This window comes from Magallana gigas, chromosome 4 (assembly GCF_963853765.1).
Source record: "Magallana gigas chromosome 4, xbMagGiga1.1, whole genome shotgun sequence".
NCBI lineage: Eukaryota > Metazoa > Mollusca > Bivalvia > Ostreida > Ostreidae > Magallana > Magallana gigas.
The window spans coordinates 49,204,304-49,214,225 of NC_088856.1; the positions used below are offsets into that span (position 1 = coordinate 49,204,304).

General features: G+C 45.3%; 1 long non-coding RNA gene across 1 annotated transcript; it reads right to left on the reverse strand.

The window, feature by feature from the left end:
• Nucleotides 1-225: 225 nt before the first annotated feature.
• Nucleotides 226-1,533, reverse strand: LOC136274358 (uncharacterized). Its single transcript, XR_010712661.1, has 3 exons — nt 1,311-1,533; nt 714-817; nt 226-615 (listed from the first exon to the last, which is right to left on the reverse strand). It is a non-coding gene; the product is annotated as an uncharacterized lncRNA (long non-coding RNA).
• Nucleotides 1,534-9,922: the final 8,389 nt, after the last annotated feature.

The following is a 9,922-nucleotide window of genomic DNA, read 5'->3' on the forward strand; positions in this document are numbered from 1 at the left end:
TTGTGCTGCATAAAAATCTCAGTATATTTCCTTATAAAATAGGTAGTGATGCATTTATAATACAATAATTCATCATGGTTACAAAACTTAAAAGAAATTTCAAAGTATAAAATTAATTATTTTCTCTCTGCTTTAAACAGTCTTTGAACAATTTTCACAGGTTCATAATATGAATATAAATATAAATTTGAATATGAGTATACAACACATTATCAGTGTGTCCTTAGGCTGTTTAAAATTAATTCTACGTTTAACGTAACATGAAAATTTAAAACCTACGAGGGAGGGAGGAAAAAAATAAACAAACAAAAATTTCAAACAAGTGTGTATTTATTGAAAGTCACCCATTCAGTTATCAATACATCAACACTGTCATATAATACATATGGTAAGATTCAGTCCATGTTAATTTTTGCATTTTCAAAGCATATACTTTTGTGTAATTTATGTTTATATCCTTTCTGTGGGTGCATCATGTATACTGGACGAGAAGTAGAGTGACTTGCAAGCACATCAAGTGGTACATCCAATGGATTTACATCAACATAGCAACCAAAGGGAAAACTTTTTCTTTTCAGGGAAAATGTTGCACAACACACGTGATTCACAGATTATCTACAATCAAAATAATGATATTATATCATACATTTTCATAATGACACATTTTAAAATTTAACATATCAGAGTTGTGTTGTAAGATTCACTGTACCTACTTCTAGGAACTCAAGACAGGGTTCTTGAAATAACTGCCACCCTACAAGTGTATTCCACTTCTCTCCGTTCTTCCACTTTAGTTGGGCCTCCTGTTTGTTTCTTCCTATTATATATTGTGAAATAATGAATTATTATTCCTGAACATGTTATTAAAAATGTAGATACATTTCAAATGAAAGGGATTTGCAGTCATTATCGTGTCAAACCTCTTATTTAAATCAGTATATTATGCTGACTTAATGCATTGCTTCACATCCACAATTATTATGTTTAAAACCAAATATTGGTAGTTTGAACACTGAAATCTTTGTATGATTTTATTGGGTCATTCACCTTTGAAATTGAACAAAAGTTAAAAAGGAAAAACTTTATCACATCTTGGAGCTAATATTGAAGTCTATGGAGAAAGGTATAATTTTTTAAACTCTTTTTATATCTTTTCAGTAAAGCGGTGGTAAGAATTAAATTGCTTAAGCTTTCCCCTTCTTAAAAAATGCAAAAATAACTTAACCGTACACATTCTGAGTTTTTGTTAAATAAGATGGGTAGTCATTTCACTTGTTGATGGATCACTTAAATAAATATATACAACAAACCTCGTTTTTGCCTTTTTGGGCGGAAGTTGGTTCAGCATGGTTCAGGCTCTGTGACTTGACAACCGACACTTAACAATCTCGAATAAGATTTTTACTGCCAACTTCGATCATGTGTTTGTCTGATCCATTATTGTTGGGTTTTTTTTTACTTTGATAGTGGCGTAGACTCTCATGTTCTTCGTATTGTGAAAACTGAAAACCTCAATGCTGTCTTTGAGCATGTTTTTCTACTTTAGTCAAGCTACCTGCCAATAGCTACCTGCCAATAACAAATCTTAGCGTATTTTTATCGACTATTTTTAGAGACGTCCGATCCCGATTGCATTGTATAATAAGATAAAAGGGCGCCTATCGCCCAAACTAGGAGGTGTGCCATCTAGCTGAGACCGGTTCCTTGGGGGTACGGGTGTCCCCTGACGGAATCCGGTCTCAAAAGAGGCGATATAAGCACCGATTTCCGGCGCCAGGGCGCTGAGTTGACCCTATCATACAGGTTCCATACATTATTGTAGGGTCTCTATACAGGGCGCCTAGCGCCCAAACTGGGAGGTGTGCCATCTAGCTGAGACCGGTTCCTTGGGGGTACGGGTGTCCCCTGACGGAATCCGGTCTCAAAAGGGGCCCAATTGACACCGATTTCCGGCGCCAGGGTGCTGAGTTGACCCTATCATACAGGTTCCATACATTATTGTAGGGTCTCTATACAGGGCGCCTAGCGCCCAAACTGGGAGGTGTGCCATCTAGCTGAGACCGGTTCCTTGGGGGTACGGGTGTCCCCTGACGGAATCCGGTCTCAAAAGAGGCGATATAAGCACCGATTTCCGGCGCCAGGGCGCTGAGTTGACCCTATCATACAGGTTCCATACATTATTGTAGGGTCTCTATACAGGGCGCCTAGCGCCCAAACTGGGAGGTGTGCCATCAGGCCGAGACCGGATTCCCGGGGGTACGGGTGTCCCCTGACGGAATCCGGTCTCAAAAGGGGCCCAATTGACACCGATTTCCGGCGCCAGGGTGCTGAGTTGACCCTATCAAACAGGTTCCATACATTATTGTAGGGTCTCTATACAGGGCGCCTAGCGCCCAAACTGGGAGGTGTGCCATCAGGCCGAGACCGGATTCCCGGGGGTACGGGTGTCCCCTGACGGAATCCGGTCTCAAAAGGGGCCCAATTGACACCGATTTCCGGCGCCAGGGTGCTGAGTTGACCCTATCATACAGGTTCCATACATTATTGTAGGGTCTCTATACAGGGCGCCTAGCGCCCAAACTAGGAGGTGTGCCATCTAGCTGAGACCGGTTCCTTGGGGGTACGGGTGTCCCCTGACGGAATCCGGTCTCAAAAGAGGCGATATAAGCACCGATTTCCGGCGCCAGGGCGCTGAGTTGACCCTATCATACAGGTTCCATACATTATTGTAGGGTCTCTATACAGGGCGCCTAGCGCCCAAACTGGGAGGTGTGCCATCAGGCCGAGACCGGATTCCCGGGGGTACGGGTGTCCCCTGACGGAATCCGGTCTCAAAAGGGGCCCAATTGACACCGATTTCCGGCGCCAGGGTGCTGAGTTGACCCTATCATACAGGTTCCATACATTATTGTAGGGTCTCTATACAGGGCGCCTAGCGCCCAAACTGGGAGGTGTGCCATCAGGCCGAGACCGGATTCCCGGGGGTACGGGTGTCCCCTGACGGAATCCGGTCTCAAAAGGGGCCCAATTGACACCGATTTCCGGCGCCAGGGTGCTGAGTTGACCCTATCATACAGGTTCCATACATTATTGTAGGGTCTCTATACAGGGCGCCTAGCGCCCAAACTGGGAGGTGTGCCATCAGGCCGAGACCGGATTCCCGGGGGTACGGGTGTCCCCTGACGGAATCCGGTCTCAAAAGGGGCCCAATTGACACCGATTTCCGGCGCCAGGGTGCTGAGTTGACCCTATCATACAGGTTCCATACATTATTGTAGGGTCTCTATACAGGGCGCCTAGCGCCCAAACTGGGAGGTGTGCCATCAGGCCGAGACCGGATTCCCGGGGGTACGGGTGTCCCCTGACGGAATCCGGTCTCAAAAGGGGCCCAATTGACACCGATTTCCGGCGCCAGGGTGCTGAGTTGACCCTATCATACAGGTTCCATACATTATTGTAGGGTCTCTATACAGGGCGCCTAGCGCCCAAACTGGGAGGTGTGCCATCAGGCCGAGACCGGATTCCCGGGGGTACGGGTGTCCCCTGACGGAATCCGGTCTCAAAAGGGGCCCAATTGACACCGATTTCCGGCGCCAGGGTGCTGAGTTGACCCTATCAAACAGGTTCCATACATTATTGTAGGGTCTCTATACAGGGCGCCTAGCGCCCAAACTGGGAGGTGTGCCATCAGGCCGAGACCGGATTCCCGGGGGTACGGGTGTCCCCTGACGGAATCCGGTCTCAAAAGGGGCCCAATTGACACCGATTTCCGGCGCCAGGGTGCTGAGTTGACCCTATCATACAGGTTCCATACATTATTGTAGGGTCTCTATACAGGGCGCCTAGCGCCCAAACTAGGAGGTGTGCCATCTAGCTGAGACCGGTTCCTTGGGGGTACGGGTGTCCCCTGACGGAATCCGGTCTCAAAAGAGGCGATATAAGCACCGATTTCCGGCGCCAGGGCGCTGAGTTGACCCTATCATACAGGTTCCATACATTATTGTAGGGTCTCTATACAGGGCGCCTAGCGCCCAAACTGGGAGGTGTGCCATCAGGCCGAGACCGGATTCCCGGGGGTACGGGTGTCCCCTGACGGAATCCGGTCTCAAAAGGGGCCCAATTGACACCGATTTCCGGCGCCAGGGTGCTGAGTTGACCCTATCATACAGGTTCCATACATTATTGTAGGGTCTCTATACAGGGCGCCTAGCGCCCAAACTGGGAGGTGTGCCATCAGGCCGAGACCGGATTCCCGGGGGTACGGGTGTCCCCTGACGGAATCCGGTCTCAAAAGGGGCCCAATTGACACCGATTTCCGGCGCCAGGGTGCTGAGTTGACCCTATCATACAGGTTCCATACATTATTGTAGGGTCTCTATACAGGGCGCCTAGCGCCCAAACTGGGAGGTGTGCCATCAGGCCGAGACCGGATTCCCGGGGGTACGGGTGTCCCCTGACGGAATCCGGTCTCAAAAGGGGCCCAATTGACACCGATTTCCGGCGCCAGGGTGCTGAGTTGACCCTATCATACAGGTTCCATACATTATTGTAGGGTCTCTATACAGGGCGCCTAGCGCCCAAACTGGGAGGTGTGCCATCAGGCCGAGACCGGATTCCCGGGGGTACGGGTGTCCCCTGACGGAATCCGGTCTCAAAAGGGGCCCAATTGACACCGATTTCCGGCGCCAGGGTGCTGAGTTGACCCTATCATACAGGTTCCATACATTATTGTAGGGTCTCTATACAGGGCGCCTAGCGCCCAAACTAGGAGGTGTGCCATCTAGCTGAGACCGGTTCCTTGGGGGTACGGGTGTCCCCTGACGGAATCCGGTCTCAAAAGAGGCGATATAAGCACCGATTTCCGGCGCCAGGGCGCTGAGTTGACCCTATCATACAGGTTCCATACATTATTGTAGGGTCTCTATACAGGGCGCCTAGCGCCCAAACTGGGAGGTGTGCCATCAGGCCGAGACCGGATTCCCGGGGGTACGGGTGTCCCCTGACGGAATCCGGTCTCAAAAGGGGCCCAATTGACACCGATTTCCGGCGCCAGGGTGCTGAGTTGACCCTATCATACAGGTTCCATACATTATTGTAGGGTCTCTATACAGGGCGCCTAGCGCCCAAACTGGGAGGTGTGCCATCAGGCCGAGACCGGATTCCCGGGGGTACGGGTGTCCCCTGACGGAATCCGGTCTCAAAAGGGGCCCAATTGACACCGATTTCCGGCGCCAGGGTGCTGAGTTGACCCTATCATACAGGTTCCATACATTATTGTAGGGTCTCTATACAGGGCGCCTAGCGCCCAAACTGGGAGGTGTGCCATCAGGCCGAGACCGGATTCCCGGGGGTACGGGTGTCCCCTGACGGAATCCGGTCTCAAAAGGGGCCCAATTGACACCGATTTCCGGCGCCAGGGTGCTGAGTTGACCCTATCATACAGGTTCCATACATTATTGTAGGGTCTCTATACAGGGCGCCTAGCGCCCAAACTGGGAGGTGTGCCATCAGGCCGAGACCGGATTCCCGGGGGTACGGGTGTCCCCTGACGGAATCCGGTCTCAAAAGGGGCCCAATTGACACCGATTTCCGGCGCCAGGGTGCTGAGTTGACCCTATCATACAGGTTCCATACATTATTGTAGGGTCTCTATACAGGGCGCCTAGCGCCCAAACTAGGAGGTGTGCCATCTAGCTGAGACCGGTTCCTTGGGGGTACGGGTGTCCCCTGACGGAATCCGGTCTCAAAAGAGGCGATATAAGCACCGATTTCCGGCGCCAGGGCGCTGAGTTGACCCTATCATACAGGTTCCATACATTATTGTAGGGTCTCTATACAGGGCGCCTAGCGCCCAAACTGGGAGGTGTGCCATCAGGCCGAGACCGGATTCCCGGGGGTACGGGTGTCCCCTGACGGAATCCGGTCTCAAAAGGGGCCCAATTGACACCGATTTCCGGCGCCAGGGTGCTGAGTTGACCCTATCATACAGGTTCCATACATTATTGTAGGGTCTCTATACAGGGCGCCTAGCGCCCAAACTGGGAGGTGTGCCATCAGGCCGAGACCGGATTCCCGGGGGTACGGGTGTCCCCTGACGGAATCCGGTCTCAAAAGGGGCCCAATTGACACCGATTTCCGGCGCCAGGGTGCTGAGTTGACCCTATCATACAGGTTCCATACATTATTGTAGGGTCTCTATACAGGGCGCCTAGCGCCCAAACTGGGAGGTGTGCCACCAGGCCGAGACCGGATTCCCGGGGGTACGGGTGTCCCCTGACGGAATCCGGTCTCAAAAGGGGCCCAATTGACACCGATTTCCGGCGCCAGGGTGCTGAGTTGACCCTATCATACAGGTTCCATACATTATTGTAGGGTCTCTATACAGGGCGCCTTGCTGTAGGATTTTTTCAGAGAAAATATAGTACGTGATGTAATGTTTGTTTATTTGGATATTTAATTATTTTTGTTGGTTTGTTTGATTGTATATCAAAGTATGACAGTCATAGTTCTGATTGTTTAACATCAAGTTCTTTGAAATGCTTTTCTACGATTTTTACGAACTTCTTTGTTGTCCTACCAATTCCAATTTTAGAAAGGGGGTTTCCGATGTTTACAGTTTCCACATGCCTCTTTAGCTAACCACGTCAAATATTGAGCGTATCTAATGGGGATATAATTATATTAAAGAAACAAATTATTTATTCTTATACTAAGAAATGGCTTGTAGTACGAAATTTAGAGATTTGTTTTGTAGTGTGTGAATCTTAATTCGCTATTCTATAATCGTAATAGTTAGTTGAATTTACTAAAAAATTTGTACACGATAATATATATGTAATATAATATTATTATTAGTGGACTGAAAATAAAGAGTTTGCAGGAAACCAAGAGGCGTGGTTACAGTAAGATATTTTAAAATCAGATAAATTAAATTATTCTTGTTTTTAAGTAAATACATGAAGTAGTTAGGCTTATCTATCAAATCTATCAATTTATAGCTAAGGTTATAATTATATCACCATAGACGTTGGAATCTTGGGGGGGGGGGGGATAAGCTGCGCCCACCCCCGTACCCCACCACCCAATTCCCTCGGTTTAGGATTTGCTTTGGTGATTTAATTTTTTTTCCCTATTTTTCTTGATTGATTTCGGAAAAGTCTGTCCTTCTCAAATTTGCTACCATATGACACATTCTGTTTCTAACTGTTTTAATTGAAGGATACGTCGGTCCTATCACACAACAGGCCGTGCAGACAAATTGAACACCGCGCGTATGCGCGGTATTATAATTTGTTAGCTAATTTGTTTACACGGCCTGGCGTGAAATAGAACCGACGATACCCCCCCCCCCCCCCAAAAAAAAAAAATCATTCAATGCTTTTATTTATGTTTGTTTGATATGACATTGTTTTTTGTATAAGCATTATTATTACGTTTTTTGTCAGGGATATTAATAATTGATAGAAGAGCCGTAAAACATGTTACGTGTATTTAGTGCGCTTCCGTGACTGAAAATATGGTGTTAGAAACTTAGAAAAGATATGATTTAACAATTATATTACAAAAGTACATGTACGTATCAAAACAGTAATGTCCATGCAAGTTTCATTTATTGCACAATAATCAATATTTTCAAAATGCGTGATGACGTTTACTTGTGTTTGTGCATAATTTTGCTTATCCGTCGTGTGATTAATTGAAAATTGAACGTCACAGACTTTCAATGCTAGCACAAGGGGAAATATACACCGAATTTAGATAAGCATGAATGAAATAAAAATGAAATTTAAAACAAGAACAGCCCACTTTTAAAATCGCACTTAAATTGAATTGAATAAAGTGCCATGCATGACTGCACAAGAACGTACAGCAGTTGGAATTGGCCCAAGCAGGGCACAGTTCAAGATAGGTTTGTTTTTTTTAACAATATTATCCGGAAATTCCATAAAACCGGACGTGTTGACGACCTACTTGCAGGCCAAAACGTCGTGTATTGACACATCAACAGGACCGCTACATTTTGGTAATTCACTTTCGGAATAGAAACTTTACAGCATGCGCAACTGCACGTCGTACTTTTGGAACGCGTGAAGTCTCCAATTAAGTAACCAAACAGTGCGGGACAGACTGAGACAGGGAGGATTGCATGCAAGGGAAGTTATGTAGGCTTGTTGTTGTTAGCGGCTTAGCCAGACACAGACATCATTGGTTAGCTTAGGCAAGATGTCAACTGAGGTATACACGTGCTAAGTGGGGTCGATTTCTCTTTACTGATGGGTCCATATTCAATTTGCGGCGATCAGATGGACAGATTCGTGTCTATTGTACAAGGTGGACGTTAGAACGACGCATGTGTTAAAAAAAGAGGGCAATTTGCTGGTGGCTCAGTATTGGTACATCATTAAAAAGGCCGAGGAAAACTGCCATGTTCACCAAACCTAGATGGTGCGTGGTATCGAAACAAGATTATTCAGCCAGTTCTGATGCAATATAATGTCAAACTCCACACTGCCAGAACAACACAGCAGATGATACAGGAACATAATTTCCGCTTTCTTGCTTGGCCACCATGAAGTCCTGATCTTAACCTTATAGAGATATAGACAGGAGATTTAGACAGCTTCCCCAGCCACATAATTCTGCGGAACTTGAGAGAGACTTTATACACTCTTGGAATAACCTTCCACAAAGGTTTTCATTCAATTACGTATATTCTATATATGGAAGCAGATGTCTTTGTGTTATTCGTGCGAATGAGGGAGACACACGAGGTATTAGTGCTGTGACTTTTACATTCCATATTACCTACTCGTTTCTTGATTTTGTAATAAAGCCCTTAAAAGTCAGATTGAGGTTTTAAAAATTGTTCACTTACTTTTTATTTTTTACACGTAATAATAGATATGGTCAAAATAATAAAAAAATAAGAATAGTGTACAACAAAAACATTCTTTTTATTCAGGAAATATTTCTAAATAGGCTTAGTGGTCTACAATTTAATCATCAAATCAAATCTAAACTATAATACAGTAAAAAAATTCTACATATTTTAGCTTCTAATTTTGGTTGTGATACTACATGTATATCATTATACAGAGCTCTTCTTCCAAAGGAGACCAATAAGGTTTAAAAATTGGCACGACCATCCAGTTGCAATAAAACGCAAAGTCAAAACTAAACGTATATTGCCTAATGAATTCTATATACGACAGCCAACTATCAGCTGCCAATTGCTTACTGCCGACTGCTGACTGCCAACTGCTTACTGCCAACTGCTTACTCCCAAATGTTTTCTTTAACACTTTACTGGGTTCAGCGCATGTGCAGACATTCATTTGAGGATGGATGGATTGATAGATTGATTAGGCTAGCGTTTATTTTATTTTACACATATTAAACACATATTAACAACCATCTGCCAACCCTAAATCACCACATTCCATATCACCTGGCTGCCATTTTACCTTAAATCACAACTAGCGAGCGAGCTAGTGCACTGCACGATCCTACTATTTTTATTATACTCGATCACGTGACCCGAAACCTATTCAAGTACGTATGAAAACCCATCACGCACTTAGTTTTTTAAATACTTAAAAGTACATTAACTCGTGATTACCACTTTTAAAAGATATGAGAGATAATGGAGTTCTTGATTTTTCTGATGCTATCCATATACATGTACAATGTTTCAGATTTTGTTTAATTCTTCTCATCAAGAATGACCTTGAAAGAGTAATGGACTCATGGAATAATCATAAATATAAAACAAAATACACTTTGTCATCCGGGTCGTCCATCTTTTTTGCATAGAAACCCAGAAGTATTTGGCTTTTCCGATATGAAAAAGGATGTAGACTTAAACATTCTTGATATGTTTGAAAATACTCGGGCAACTAAAAATGATTTTGTAATGGGCTCA